The sequence below is a fragment of the Carassius gibelio genome, chromosome A17 (assembly GCF_023724105.1).
Source record: "Carassius gibelio isolate Cgi1373 ecotype wild population from Czech Republic chromosome A17, carGib1.2-hapl.c, whole genome shotgun sequence".
Classification (NCBI taxonomy): Eukaryota; Metazoa; Chordata; class Actinopteri; order Cypriniformes; family Cyprinidae; genus Carassius; species Carassius gibelio.
In genome coordinates this window covers 20,112,880-20,128,566 of record NC_068387.1, presented here as the reverse complement: position 1 = coordinate 20,128,566, position 15,687 = coordinate 20,112,880, and the positions used below count along the sequence as shown (strand labels likewise).

The following is a 15,687-nucleotide window of genomic DNA, read 5'->3' as shown; positions in this document are numbered from 1 at the left end:
TAAGGTACCCAGGGTGGTTGCTAGGGTAATCGGGGCGGTTGCTAGGGTGTTGCTATGTGGTTGCTAGGGTACCCGGGGTGGTTGCTAGGCAGTTGCTATGGTCTCCTGGGTGGTTGCTATGATGTTACTAGCTGGTTGGTAGTTGTCACAGATGGTCACTATGTAGTTATTATAGAGTTCTTAGCCCATTTGAGCACCTAGCTAATCACTATTAGCATGTAGCTAATCACTGCTAGCATGACTAGCATGTTGGAAGTCCAGTGTGCTAGCATGAGTCAAAAAATCCAACCGCCATGTCTGTACGATGTTCTGATGCAGAGATATAGGTCGTGCAGAACGGTTGCTAGGGTACTCCGTTTGGTTGCTAGGGAGTGGCTTGGCAGCTGCCATTGGTGATACTCCAAAGGCTGCTCGCCAATATAAACCAACCCCCATGCCTCTACGATGTACTGATGCAGAGATATAGATCTTGCAAAACGGTTGCTAGGGTACTGTGTTTGGTTGCTAGGGAGTGGCCTGGCAGCTGCCAATGATGATACTCCAATGGTTGCTTGCTAATATAAACCAACCCCCATGCTTCTATGTCTTTCAGATGTTAAGATATCTCTCTATACTTTGGGTTGCTAGGTAGCTCTTAATGGTTGCTAGGGCGTGGCTAGGTTGTCTTGAAGGAGATACATGATTGGCCGTTTAATGTCCCGAGTCAAACGAGCCCACCCTCACGTTTCTATGACACTTCTATCCAAAGTTATTCATTTGATCTTTTTCAATGGAAGTCTATGGGGCTTGTTGCTATGGCGCTCTATATGGTTGCTAGGGCGTGGCTTGATAGATTCACAGTGATCCTGAGAGTCTGATTGGTTGCCTGATTCAAATGAGCCCACCCCCTTGTCTCTATGACACTGTGATCCAGAGTTATGTTCAATACAAAATCCCTATGTAATGTCCCATAGCAGGAAAAGTCCTCCCTATACTTTGTATTAGGGCCATTTTTGGGGGGCTCTCGCGCCCCAGGGGTACAACTTATACCCCACTGCGGGGTATGTTCTCGCACAGCCTGATAGCCTCTCCAAATGTGGAGATTCACGTGTTTCTGCGAAATTCCCTCTCGGAGCTATGATCCGTCAAAGTTGGCCGCAATGCATTCTCTATGGGATTTTTCGCCCGTTTTTTCGCCCGGTGTACGAACATCGTACGCCCGATCGCTTATAAAAGTCATAGCACACCATTCCCGATTAGGCCGCACGATTTGACGCCTGTTTCGTTGGTCTGTGATGAAAACTGCGGGACTAGTTACGCGCCGAAATTTGTACGGATCTAGAAGAAGAAGAATAATAAGTATGTGAGATAATAATAGTAGTGCCTTGCCTCCGGCAAGCACCACTAACTAGAAGGTACATTTCCTGAAGAAAATGTGAGTGGTGCTTGCAGTGGCAAAACTCTGCGCCCTGTTGCTAGGTTGTTGCAATGAGGTTGCTAAGGTACCCTGGGTGGTTGCTCAGGCGGTTGCTAGGGTCCCCATGATGGTTGCTAAGGTACCCAGGGTGGTTGCTAGGGTAATCTGAATGGTTGCTAGGGTCTTGCTATGTGGTTGCTATGGTACCCGGGGTGGTTGCTAGGGCGGTTGCTAGGGTCCCCATGATGGTTGCTAGGGCCGTTGCTAGGGTACCCAGGGTGGTTGCTAGGGTGTTGCTATGTGGTTGCTAGGGTACCCGGGGTGGTTGCTAGGGCGGTTGCTATGGTCCCCATGATGGTTGCTAGGGCCGTTGCTAGGGTACTCAGGGTGGTTGCTAGGGTAATTGGGGTGGTTGCTAGGGTGTTGCTATGTGGTTGCTAGGGTACCCGGGGTGGTTGCTAGGGCGGTTGCTATGGTCCCCATGATGGTTGCTAGGGCCGTTGCTAGGGTACTCAGGGTGGTTGCTAGGGTAATTGAGGTGGTTGCTAGGGTGTTGCTATGTGGTTGCTAGGGTACCCGGGGTGGTTGCTAGGGCGGTTGCTAGGGTCCCCATGATGGTTGCTAGGGCCGTTGCTAAGGTACCCAGGGTGGTTGCTAGGGTAATTGGGGCGGTTGCTAGGGTGTTGTTATGTGGTTGCTAGGGTACCCGGGGTGGTTGCTGGGCAGTTGCTATGGTAACCAGGGTTGTTGTTATGATGTTACTAGGTGGTTGGTAGTTGTCACAGATGGTCACTATGTAGTTATTATAGAGTTCTTAGCCCATTTGAGCACTTAGCTAATCACTATTAGCATGTAGCTAATCACTGCTAGCATGACTAGCATGTTGGAAGTCCAGTGTGCTAGCATGAGTCAAAAAATCCAACCGCCATGTCTGTACGATGTTCTGATGCAGAGATATAGGTCGTGCAAAACGGTTGCTAGGGTACTCCGTTTGGTTGCTATGGAGTGGCTTGGCAGCTGCCAATGGTGATACTCCAAAGGCTGCTCACCAATATAAACCAACCCCCATGCCTCTACGATGTTCTGATGCGGATATATAGATCTTGCAAAACGGTTGCTAGGGTACTGTGTTTGGTTGCTAGGGAGTGGCCTGTCAGCTGCCAATGATGATACTCCAATGGTTGCTGGCTAATATAAACCAACCCCCATGCTTCTATGTCTTTCAGATGTTAAGATATCTCTCTATACTGTGGGTTGCTAGGTAGCTCTTAATGGTTGCTAGGGCGTGGCTAGGTTGTCTTGAAGGAGATACATGATTGGCCGTTTGCTGCCCGAGTCAAACGAGCCCACCCTCATGTTTCTATGACACTTCTTTCCAAAGTTATTTATTTGATCTTTTTCAATGGAAGTCTATGGGGCTTGTTGCTATGGCGGTCTATATGGTTGCTAGGGCGTGGCTTGATAGATTCACAGTGATCCTGAGAGACTGATTGGTTGCCTGATTAAAATGAGCCCACCCCCTTGTCTCTATGACATTGTGATCCAGAGTTATGTTCAATACAAAATCCCTATGTAATGTCCCATAGCAGGAAAAGTCCTCCCTATACTTTGTATTAGGGCCATTTTTGGGGGGCTCTCGCGCCCCAGGGGTACAACTTATACCCCACTGCGGGGTATGTTCTCGCACAGCTTGATAGCCTCTCCAAATGTGGAGATTCACGTGTTTCTGCGAAATTCTCTCTCGGAGCTACGATCCGTCAAAGTTGGCCGCAATGCATTGTCTATGCGATTTTTCGCCCGTTTTGTCGCCCGGTGTACGAACATCGTACGCCCGATCGCTTATAAAAGTCATAGCACACCATTCCCGATTAGGGCGCACGATTTGACGCCTGTTTCGTTGGTCTGTGACGAAAACTGCGGGACTAGTTACGCGCCGAAATTTGTACGGATCTAGAAGAATAATAATAATAAGTATGTGAGATAATAGTAGTAGTGCTTTGCCTCCGGCAAGCACCACTAACTAGAAGGTACATTTCCTGAAGAAAATGTGAGTGGTGCTTGCAGTGGCAAAACTCTACGCCCTGTAGCCACCCATGATGCCTGTGTGATGTTTTGAAGCAGAGATAGAAGGATTTATATTGCTACATGGTTGCTAGGGTGCTCTATATGGTCGCTATGGTGTGACTATATAGTTTATGGGGTGATATTTAAAGATTATTTACCAGCCTGAATGCAAAAAGCCCAAGCCAGTGTTTCTATATAGTTATTTTTGCTGAGATATAGCTTTTAAATGTAGTTAAACAGTTGCTAGGGGGCTAAAATTGGTTGCTAGGGCATGGATATGAAGTTGTTATGTCACTACTTATGGACTGCTTGATAGGCCGAGTCAAAAGAGCCCTCTCCCAAGCCTCTATGACTTTCTGATCCAAAGATATGATGTCAGATAGTTTTTCCAATGTTAAGTCAATGGGATATTTTCGCACATTTTCTTCGCCCGCTGTACGATTATCGTAAGTCCGATTGCTTAGAAAAGTCATAGCACACCTCTCCTCAATATCCCGCACGATTTGACACCTCATTCATGGGTCTGTGACAAAAAATGCGGGAGGAGTAGCGTGCCAAAGTTTTGTCAAGGCGAATAGTAATAGTAACACTAGAAGGTACATTTCCTGAAGAAAATGTGAGTGGTGCTTGCAGTGGCAAAACTCGCCCCTCTGTTGCTAAGGTGTGGTTGGTAGGACCATTGCTAAGGTACACTTGGTTGCTATGGTGGTTGCTAGGGTCCCCATGATGGTTGCTAGGGCCATTGTTAGGGTACCCAGGGTGGTTGCTAGGGTAATCGGGGTGGATGCTAGGGTGTTGCTATGTGGTTGCTAGGGTACCCGGGGTGGTTGCTAGGGCGGTTGCTAGGGTCCCCTTGATGGTTGCTAAGGCCGTTGCTAGGGTACCCAGGGTGGTTGCTAGGGTGTTGCTATGGTACCCTGGGTGGTTGCTAGGGCGGTTGCTAGGGTCCCTATGATGGTTGCTAGGGCCGTTGCTAGGGTACCCAGGGTGGTTGCTAGGGTAATCGGGGTGGTTGCTAGGGTGTTGCTATGTGGTTGCTAGGGTACCCGGGGTGGTTGCTAGGGCGGTTGCTAGGGTCCCCATGATGGTTGCTAGGGCCGTTGCTAGGGTACTCAGGGTGGTTGCTAGGGTAATCGGGATGGTTGCTAGGGTGTTGCTATGTGCTTGCTAGGGTACCCGGGGTGGTTGCTAGGGCGGTTGCTAGGGTCCCCATGATGGTTGCTAGGGCCGTTGCTAAGGTACCCAGGGTGGTTGCTAGGGTAATTGGGGCGGTTGCTAGGGTGTTGCTATGTGGTTGCTAGGGTACCCGGGGTGGTTGCTAGGCAGTTGCTATGGTAACCAGGGTGGTTGTTATGATGTTACTAGGTGGTTGGTAGTTGTCACAGATGGTCACTATGTAGTTATTATAGAGTTCTTAGCCCATTTGAGCACTTAGCTAATCACTATTAGCATGTAGCTAATCACTGCTAGCATGACTAGCATGTTGGAAGTCCAGTGTGCTAGCATGAGTCAAAAAATCCAACCGCCATGTCTGTACGATGTTCTGATGCAGAGATATAGGTCGTGCAAAACGGTTGCTAGGGTACTCCATTTGGTTGCTATGGAGTGGCTTGGCAGCTGCCTATGGTGATACTCCAATGGTTGCTTGCTAATATAAACCAACCCCCATGCCTCTACGATGTTCTGATGCAGAGATATAGATCTTGCCAAACGGTTGCTAGGGTACTGTGTTTGGTTGCTAGGGAGTGGCCTGGCAGCTGCCAATGGTGATACTCCATTGGTTGCTTGCTAATATAAACCAACCCCCATGCCTTTATGATATTCAGATTTGAAGATATCTCTCTATGCTTTTGGTCGCTAGGGAGGTCCAAATGGTTGCTAGGGCGTGGCTATGAAGTGTTGAAGGTGATTCGTGATTGGCCATTTGCTGCCCCGAGTCAAACGAGCCAACCCTCATGTTTCTATGACACTTCTATCCAAAGTTATTCATTTTATATTTTTCAATGGAAGTCTATGGAGCTTGTTGCTATGGTGCTCTATATGGTTGCTAGGGCGTGGCTTGATAGCTTCATAATGATCATGAGAGTCTGATTGGTTGCCTGATTAAAATGAGCCCACCCCCTTGTCTCTATGACATTGTGATCCAGAGTTATGTTCAATACAAAATCCCTATGTAATGTCCCATAGCAGGAAAAGTCCTCCCTATACTTTGTATTAGGGCCATTTTTGGGGGGCTCTCGCGCCCCAGGGGTACAACTTATACCCCACTGCGGGGTATGTTCTCGCACAGCCTGATAGCCTCTCCAAATGTGGAGATTCACGTGTTTCTGCGAAATTCTCTCTCGGAGCTATGATCCGTCAAAGTTGGCCGCAATGCATTGTCTATGCGATTTTTCGCCCGTTTTGTCGCCCGGTGTACGAACATCGTACGCCCGATCGCTTATAAAAGTCATAGCACACCATTCCCGATTAGGCCGCACGATTTGACGCCTGTTTCGTTGGTCTGTGATGAAAACTGCGGGACAAGTTACGCGCCGAAATTTGTACGGATCTAGTATAATAATAATAATAAGTATGAAGAATAGTAATAGTGATGCCTTGCCTCCGGCAAGCACCACTAACTAGAAGGTACATTTCCTGAAGAAAATGTGAGTGGTGCTTGCAGTGGCAAAACTCGCCCCTCTGTTGCTAGGGTGTTGCAATGAGGTTGCTATGGTGGTTACTAGGGTGGTTGCTAGGGTCCACATGATGCTTGCTAAGGTACCAAGGGTGGTTGCTAGGGTAATCGGGGTGGTTGCTAGGGTGTTGCTATGTGGTTGCTAGGGTACCCGGGGTGGTTGCTGGGGCGGTTGCTAGGGTCCCCATGATGGTTGCTAGGGCCGTTGCTAGGGTACTCAGGGTGGTTGCTAGGGTGTTGCTATCTGGTTGCTAGGGTACCCGGGGTGGTTGCTAGGGCGGTTGCTAGGGTCCCCATGATGGTTGCTAGGGCCGTTGCTAAGGTACCCAGGGTGGTTGCTAGGGTAATCGGGATGGTTGCTAGGGTGTTGCTATGTGGTTGCTAGGGTACCCGGGGTGGTTGCTAGGGCGGTTGCTAGGGTCCCCATGATGGTTGCTAGGGCCGTTGCTAGGGTACTCAGGATGGTTGCTAGGGTAATCGGGGCGGTTGCTAGGGTGTTGCTATGTGGTTGCTAGGGTACGCGGGGTGGTTGCTAGGGCGGTTGCTAGGGTCCCCATGATGGTTGCTAGGGCCGTTGCTAAGGTACCCAGGGTGGTTGCTAGGGTAATCGGGGCGGTTGCTAGGGTGTTGCTATGTGGTTGCTAGGGTACCCGGGGTGGTTGCTAGGCAGTTGCTATGGTCTCCTGGGTGGTTGCTATGATGTTACTAGGTGGTTGGTAGTTGTCACAGATAGTCACTATGTAGTTATTATAGAGTTCTTAGCCCATTTGAGCACTTAGCTAATCACTATTAGCATGTAGCTAATCACTGCTAGCATGACTAGCATGTTGGAAGTCCAGTGTGCTAGCATGAGTCAAAAAATCCAACCGCCATGTCTGTACGATGTTCTGATGCAGAGATATAGGTCCTGCAAAACGGTTGCTAGGGTACTCCGTTTGGTTGCTATGGAGTGGCTTGGCAGCTGCCAATGGTGATACTCCAAAGGCTGCTCGCCAATATAAACCAACCCCCATGCTTCTATGTCTTTCAGATGTTAAGATATCTCTCTATACTTTGGGTTGCTAGGTAGCTCTTAATGGTTGCTAGGGCGTGGCTAGGTTGTCTTGAAGGAGATACATGATTGGCCGTTTGCTGCCCGAGTCAAACGAGCCCACCCTCATGTTTCTATGACACTTCTATCCAAAGTTATTCATTTGATCTTTTTCAAAGGAAGTCTATGGGGCTTGTTGCTATGGTGCTCTATATGGTTGCTAGGGCGTGGCTTGATAGATTCACAGTGATCCTGAGAGACTGATTGGTTGCCTGATTCAAATGAGCCCACCCCCTTGTCTCTATGACACTGTCATCCTGAGTTATGTTCAATACAAAATCCCTTTGTAATGTCCCATAGTAGGAAAAGTCCTCCCTATACTTTGTATTAGGGGCAATTTTGGGGGGCTCTTGCGCCCCAGGGGTACAACTTATACCCCACTGCGGGGTATGTTCTCGCACAGCCTGATAGCCTCTCCAAATGTGGAGATTCACGTGTTTCTGCGAAATTCTCTCTCAGAGCTACGATCCGTCAAAGTTGGCCGCAATGCATTGTCTATGCGATTTTTCGCCCGTTTTTTCGCCCGGTGTGCGAACTTCGTACGCCCGATCGCTTATAAAAGTCATAGCACACCATTCCCGATTAGGGCGCACGATTTGACGCCTGTTTCGTTGGTCTGTGACGAAAACTGCGGGACTAGTTACGCGCCGAAATTTGTACGGATCTAGAAGAAGAAGAAGAAGAATAACTAGAAGGTACATTTCCTGAAGAAAATGTGAGTGGTGCTTGCAGTGGCAAAACTCGCCCCTCTGTTGCTAGGGTGTTGCAATGAGGTTGCTATGGTGGTTACTAGGGTGGTTGCTAGAGTCCACATGATGGTTGCTAAGGTACCAAGGGTGGTTGCTAGGGTAATCAGGGTGGTTGCTAGGGTGTTGCTATGTGGTTGCTAGGGTACCCGGGGTGGTTGCTAGGGTCCCCATGATGGTTGCTAGGGCCGTTGCTAGGGTACTCAGGGTGGTTGCTAGGGTGTTGCTATCTGGTTGCTAGGGTACCCGGGGTGGTTGCTAGGGCGGTTGCTAGGGTCCCCATGATGGTTGCTAGGGCTGTTGCTAAGGTACCCAGGGTGGTTGCTAGGGTAATCGGGATGGTTGCTAGGGTGTTGCTATGTGGTTGCTAGGGTACCCGGGGTGGTTGCTAGGGCGGTTGCTAGGGTCCCCATGATGGTTGCTAGGGCCGTTGCTAGGGTACCCAGGGTGGTTGCTAGGGTAATCGGGGCGGTTGCTAGGGTGTTGCTATGTGGTTGCTAGGGTACCCGGGGTGGTTGCTAGGGCGGTTGCTAGGGTCCCCATGATGGTTGCTAGGGCCGTTGCTAAGGTACCCAGGGTGGTTGCTAGGGTAATTGGGGCGGTTGCTAGGGTGTTGCTATGGGGTTGCTAGGGTACCCGGGGTGGTTGCTAGGCAGTTGCTATGGTAACCAGGGTGGTTGTTATGATGTTACTAGGTGGTTGGTAGTTGTCACAGATGGTCATTATGTAGTTATTATAGAGTTCTTAGCCCATTTGAGCACTTAGCTAATCACTATTACCATGTAGCTAATCACTGCTAGCATGACTAGCATGTTGGAAGTCCAGTGTGCTAGCATGAGTCAAAAAATCCAACCGCCATGTCTGTACGATGTTCTGATGCAGAGATATAGGTCGTGCAAAACGGTTGCTAGGGTACTCCGTTTGGTTGCTATGGAGTGGCTTTGCAGCTGCCAATGGTGATACTCCAAAGGCTGCTCGCCAATATAAACCAACCCCCATGCCTCTACGATGTTCTGATGCAGAGATATAGATCTTGCAAAACGGTTGCTAGGGTACTGTGTTTGGTTGCTAGGGAGTGGCCTTGCAGCTGCCAATGATGATACTTCAAAGTCTGCTTGACAATATAAACCAACCCCCATGCTTCTATGTCTTTCAGATGTTAAGATATCTATCTTTGGATTTTGGTTGCTAGGTAGCTCTAAATGGTTGCTAGGGCGTGGCTAGGTTGTCTTGAAGGAGATACATGATTGGCCGTTTGCTGCCCGAGTCAAACGAGCCCACCCTCATGTTTCTATGACACTTCTATCCAAAGTTATTCATTTGATCTTTTTCAATGGAAGTCTATGGGGCTTGTTGCTATGGCGCTCTATATGGTTGCTAGGGCGTGGCTTGATAGATTCACAGTGATCCTGAGAGACTGATTGGTTGCCTGATTAAAATGAGCCCACCCCCTTGTCTCTATGACATTGTGATCCAGAGTTATGTTCAATACAAAATCCCTATGTAATGTCCCATAGCAGGAAAAGTCGTCCCTATACTTTGTATTAGGGCCATTTTTGGGGGGCTCTCGCGCCCCAGGGGTACAACTTATACCCCACTGCGGGGTATGTTCTCGCACAGCCTGATAGCCTCTCCAAATGTGGAGATTCACGTGTTTCTGCGAAATTCTCTCTCGGAGCTACGATCCGTCAAAGTTGGCCGCAATGCATTGTCTATGCGATTTTTCGCCCGTTTTTTCACCCGGTGTACGAACATCGTACGCCCGATCGCTTATAAAAGTCATAGCACACCATTCCCGATTAGGCCGCACGATTTGACGCCTGTTTCGTTGGTCTGTGACAAAAACTGCGGGACTAGTTACGAGCCGAAATTTGTACGGATCTAGTATAATAATAATAATAATAATAATAATAAGTATGTGAGATAGTAATAGTGATGCCTTGCCTCCGGCAAGCACCACTAATAAGTATGTGAGATAATAATAGTGATGCCTTGCCTCCGGCAAGCACCACTAACTAGAAGGTACATTTCCTGAAGAAAATGTGAGTGGTGCTTGCAGTGGCAAAACTCGCCCCTCTGTTGCTAGGGTGTTGCAATGAGGTTGCTAGGGTACATGGGGTGGTTGCTAGGGCGGTTGCTAGGGTCCCCATGATGGTTGCTAGGGCCGTTGCTAAGGTACCCAGGGTGGTTGCTAGGGTAATTGGGATGGTTGCTAGGGTGTTGCTATGTGGTTGCTAGGGTACCCGGGGTGGTTGCTAGGGCGGTTGCTAGGGTCCCCATGATGGTTGCTAGGGCGGTTGCTAGGGTCCCCATGATGGTTGCTAGGGCCGTTGCTAAGGTACCCAGGGTGGTTGCTAGGGTAATCGGGGCGGTTGCTAGGGTGTTGCTATGCGGTTGCTAGGGTACCCGGGGTGGTTGCTAGGGCGGTTGCTAGGGTCCCCATGATGGTTGCTAGGGCCGTTGCTAAGGTACCCAGGGTGGTTGCTAGGGTAATCGGGGCGGTTGCTAGGGTGTTGCTATGCGGTTGCTAGGGTACCCGGGGGGTTGCTAGGGCGGTTGCCATGGTAACCTGGGTGGTTGCTGGGCAGTTGCTACGGTACTTGGGGTGGTTGCTAAGGTGTTGCTAGGCGGTTGCTAGGGTGTTTTGGCTGGTTGCTAGGCAGTTGCTATGGTCTCCTGGGTGGTTGCTATGATGTTACTAGGTGGTTGGTAGTTGTCACAGATGGTCACTATGTAGTTCTTATAGAGTTCTTAGCCCATTTGAGCACTTAGCTAATCACTATTAGCATGTAGCTAATCACTGCTAGCATGACTAGCATGTTGGAGGTCCAGTCTGCTAGCATGAGTCAAAAAAATCCAACCGCCATGTCTGTACGATGCTCTGATGCAGAGATATAGGTCGTGCAAAACGGTTGCTAGGGTACTCCGTTTGGTTGCTATGGAGTGGCTTGGCAGCTGCCAATGGTGATACTCCAAAGGCTGCTCGCCAATATAAACCAACCCCCATGTCTGTACGATGTTCTGATTCAGAGATATTGGTCTTGCAAAATGGTTGCTAGGGTACTGTGTTTGGTTGCTAGGGAGTGGCCTGGCAACTGCCAATGATGATACTCCGAAGTCTGCTTGCTAGTATGAATGACATAAACCAACCCCCATGCCTTTATGATATTCAGATTTGAAAATATCTCTCTATGCTTTTGGTCGCTAGGGAGGTCCAAATGGTTGCTAGGGCGTGGCTATGAAGTGTTGAAGGTGATTGGTGATTGGCCATTTGCCGCCCCGAGTCAAACGAGCCCACCCTCATGTTTCTATGACACTTCTATCCAAAGTTATTCATTTTAACTTTTTCAATGGAAGTCTATGGAGCTTGTTGCTATGGTGCTCTATATGGTTGCTAGGGCGTGGCTTGATAGCTTCATAATGATCATGAGAGACTGATTGGTTGCCTGATTCAAATGAGCCCACCCCCTTGTCTCTATGACTATGTGATCCATGGTTATGTTCAATGCAAAATCCCTATGTAATTTCCCACAGTAGGAAAAACGCATTGTTTCATGGGCGATCCCTCCCCATTGGCTTAGTATGGGGCAACTTTGGGGGGCTCTTGCGCCCCAGGGGTACAACTTATACCCCATTGCGGGGTATGATCGCGCACAGCCTGATAGCCTCTCCAAATGTGGTGATTCACATGTTTCTGCGAAATTCTCTCTCGGAGCTACGATCCGTCAAAGTTGGCCGTAATGCATTGTCTATGCGATTTTTCGGCCGTTTTTTCGCCCGGTGTACGAACATCGTACGCCCGATCGCTTATAAAAGTCATAGCACACCATTCCCGATTAGGCCGCACGATTTGACGCCTGTTTCGTTGGTCTGTGTCAAAAACTGCGGGACAAGTTACGCGCCAAAGTTTTGGCGGAAGAAGAATAAGAATAAGAATAATAAGTATGTGAGATAATAATAGTGATGCTTTGCCTCCGGCAAGCACCACTAACTAGAAGGTACATTTCCTGAAGAAAATGTGAGTGGTGCTTGCAGTGGCAAAACTCGCCCCTCTGTTGCTAGGGTGTTGCAATGAGGTTGCTACGATGGTTGCTAAGGTACCCGGGGTGGTTGCTAGGGCGGTTGCTAGGGTCCCCATTATGGTTGCTAGGGCCGTTGCTAGGGTACTCAGGGTGGTTGCTAGGGTAATCGGGGTGGTTGCTAGGGCGGTTGCTAGGGTCCCCATGATGGTTGCTAGGGCCGTTGCTAAGGTACCCAGGGTGGTTGCTAGGGTAATTGGGGCGGTTGCTAGGGTGTTGCTATGTGGTTGCTAGGGTACCCGGGGTGGTTGCTAGGGTCCCCATGATGGTTGCTAGGGCCGTTGGTAAGGTACCCAGGGTGGTTGCTAGGGTAATTGGGGCGGTTGCTAGGGTGTTGCTATGTGGTTGCTAGGGTACCCGGGGTGGTTGCTAGGGTGGTTGCTATGGTAACCTGGGTGGTTGCTACGGTACTTGGGGTGGTTGCTAAGGTGTTGCTAGGCGGTTGCTAGGGTGTTTTGGCTGGTTGCTAGGCAGTTGCTATGGTCTCCTGGGTGGTTGCTATGATGTTACTAGGTGGTTGGTAGTTGTCACAGATGGTCACTATGTAGTTATTATAGAGTTCTGAGCCCATTTGAGCACTTAGCTAATCACTATTAGCATGTAGCTAATCACTGCTAGCATGACTAGCATGTTGGAAGTCCAGTGTGCTAGCATGAGTCAAAAAAACCAACCGCCATGTCTGTACGATGTTCTGATGCAGAGATATAGGTCGTGCAAAATGGTTGCTAGGGTACTCCATTTGGTTGCTATGGAGTGGCTTGTCACCTGCCATTGATGATACTCCAAAGTCTACTTGTCAATATAAACCAACCCCCATGTCTGTACAATGTTTTGATGCAGAGATATTGGTTTTGAAAAATGGTTGCTAGGGTACTCTGGTTGGTTGCTAGGGAGTGGCCTTGCAGCTGCCAATGATGATACTTCAAAGTCTGCTTGACAATATAAACCAACCCCCATGCTTCTATGTCTTTCAGATGTTAAGATATCTATCTTTGGATTTTGGTTGCTAGGTAGCTCTTAATGGTTGCTAGGGCGTGGCTAGGTTGTCTTGAAGGAGATACATGATTGGCCGTTTGCTGCCCGAGTCAATTGAGCCCACCCTCATGTTTCTATGACACTTCTATCCAAAGTTATTCATTTGATCTTTTTCAATGGAAGTCTATGGGGCTTGTTGCTATGGTGCTCTATATGGTTGCTAGGGCGTGGCTTGATAGCTTCATAATGATCATGAGAGTCTGATTGGTTGCCTGATTCAAATGAGCCCACCCCCTTGTCTCTATGACTATGTGATCCATAGTTATGTTCAATGCAAAATCCCTATGTAATTTCCCACAGTAGGAAAAACACATTGTTTCATGGGCGATCCCTCACCATTGGCTTAGTATGGGGCAACTTTGGGGGGCTCTTGCGCCCCAAGGGTACAACTTATACCCCATTGCGGGGTATGATCGCGCACAGCCTGATAGCCTCTCCAAATATGGTGATTCACATGTTTCTGCGAAATTCTCTCTCGGAGCTACGATCCGTCAAAGTTGGCCGTAATGCATTGTCTATGCGATTTTTCGGCCGTTATTTCGCCCGGTGTACGAACATCGTACGTCCGATCGCTTATAAAAGTCATAGCACACCATTCCCGATTAGGCCGCACGATTTGACGCCTGTTTTGTTGGTCTGCGACGAAAACTGCGGGACTAGTTACGCGCCGAAAATCGTACGGAAGAAAAAGAATAATAAGAATAACTAGAAGGTACATTTCCTGAAGAAAATGTGAGTGGTGCTTGCAGTGGCAAAACTCGCCCCTCTGTTGCTAGGGTGTTGCAATGAGGTTGCTATGGTGGTTACTAGGGTGGTTGCTAGGGTCCACATGATGGTTGCTAAGGTACCAAGGGTGGTTGCTAGGGTAATCGGGGTGGTTGCTAGGGTGTTGCTATGTGGTTGCTAGGGTACCCGGGGTGGTTGCTAGGGCGGTTGCTAGGGTCCCCATGATGGTTGCTAGGGCCGTTGCTAGGGTACTCAGGGTGGTTGCTAGGGTGTTGCTATCTGGTTGCTAGGGTACCCGGGGTGGTTGCTAGGGCGGTTGCTAGGGTCCCCATGATGGTTGCTAGGGCCGTTGCTAAGGTACCCAGGGTGGTTGCTAGGGTAATCGGGATGGTTGCTAGGGTGTTGCTATGTGGTTGCTAGGGTACCCGGGGTGGTTGCTAGGGCGGTTGCTAGGGTCCCCATGATGGTTGCTAGGGCCGTTGCTAAGGTACCCAGGGTGGTTGCTAGGGTAATTGGGGCGGTTGCTAGGGTGTTGCTATGGGGTTGCTAGGTTACCCGGGGTGGTTGCTAGGCAGTTGCTATGGTAACCAGGGTGGTTGTTATGATGTTACTAGGTGGTTGGTAGTTGTCACAGATGGTCACTATGTAGTTATTATAGAGTTCTTAGCCCATTTGAGCACTTAGCTAATCACTATTAGCATGTAGCTAATCACTGCTAGCATGACTAGCATGTTGGAAGTCCAGTGTGCTAGCATGAGTCAAAAAATCCAACCGCCATGTCTGTACGATGTTCTGATGCAGAGATATAGGTCGTGCAAAACGGTTGCTAGGGTACTCCGTTTGGTTGCTATGGAGTGGCTTGGCAGCTGCCAATGGTGATACTCCAAAGGCTGCTCGTCAATATAAACCAACCCCCATGCCTCTACGATGTTCTGATGCAGAGAAATAGATCTTGCAAAACGGTTGCTAGGGTACTGTGTTTGGTTGCTAGGGAGTGGCCTGGCAGCTGCCAATGATGATACTCCAATGGTCGCTTGCTAATATAAGCCAACCCCCATGCTTCTATGTCTTTCAGATGTTAAGATATCTATCTTTGGATTTAGGTTGCTAGGTAGCTCTTAATGGTTGCTAGGGCGTGGCTAGGTTGTCTTGAAGGGGATACATGATTGGCCGTTTGCTGCCCGAGTCAAACGAGCCCACCCTCATGTTTCTATGACACTTCTATCCAAAGTTATTCATTTGATCTTTTTCAATGGAAGTCTATGGGGCTTGTTGCTATGGCGCTCTATATGGTTGCTAGGGCGTGGCTTGATAGATTCACAGTGATCCTGAGAGACTGATTGGTTGCCTGATTCAAATGAGCCCACCCCCTTGTCTCTATGACACTGTGATCCTGAGTTATGTTCAATACAAAATCCCTATGTAATGTCCCACAGTAGGATGAGCCCTCCCTATACTTTGTATTAGGGGCATTTTTGGGGGGCTCTTGCGCCCCAGGGGTACAACTTATACCCCACTGCGGGGTATGTTCTCGTACAGCCTGACAGCCTCTCCAAATGTGGTGATTCACATGTTTCTGCGAAATTCCGTCTCGGAGCTACGATCCGTCAAAGTTGGCCGCAATGCATTGTCTATGCGATTTTTCGCCCGTTTTTTCGCCCGGTGTACGAACATCGTACGCCCGATCGCTTATAAAAGTCATAGCACACCATTCCCGATTAGGCCGCACGATTTGACGCCTGTTTCGTTGGTCTGTGACAAAAACTGCGGGACTAGTTACGCGCCGAAATTTGTACGGATCTATAATAATCAAAATAAGAATAATAAGTATGTGAGATAATAATAGTAGTGCCTTGCCTCCGGCAAGCACCACT

General features: G+C 48.9%; 1 protein-coding gene and 2 long non-coding RNA genes across 12 annotated transcripts in view; 2 read left to right on the top strand and 1 right to left on the bottom strand.

Moving 5' to 3' along the window:
* LOC128031720 (uncharacterized) overlaps positions 1 to 14,689 on the top strand; it is a 36,814-nt gene extending 22,125 nt beyond the window's left edge. For 2 of the 10 annotated variants that reach the window (XR_008188152.1, XR_008188145.1), the window contains 2 exons: positions 9,996 to 10,675; positions 14,428 to 14,689. This is a non-coding gene — a long non-coding RNA (uncharacterized LOC128031720). Of the gene's footprint in view, positions 1 to 1,652; positions 1,805 to 1,934; positions 2,035 to 6,088; positions 6,460 to 7,922; positions 8,001 to 8,281; positions 8,542 to 9,995; positions 10,676 to 12,223; positions 12,299 to 12,341; positions 12,566 to 14,170 lie in introns of those variants that run through there. The other 8 variants (XR_008188150.1, XR_008188151.1, XR_008188149.1 and 5 more) reach the window with 8 other exon arrangements.
* The window catches only part of LOC128031714 (isthmin-2-like), a 127,752-nt gene that overhangs the window by 66,261 nt on the left and 45,804 nt on the right, over positions 1 to 15,687 (top strand). The gene's annotated exons all lie outside the window — the stretch shown is intronic.
* LOC128031723 (uncharacterized) lies at positions 3 to 10,100 on the bottom strand. Its single transcript, XR_008188158.1, has 3 exons — positions 9,986 to 10,100; positions 6,913 to 7,915; positions 3 to 197 (listed from the first exon to the last, which is right to left on the bottom strand). It is a non-coding gene; the product is annotated as an uncharacterized LOC128031723 (long non-coding RNA).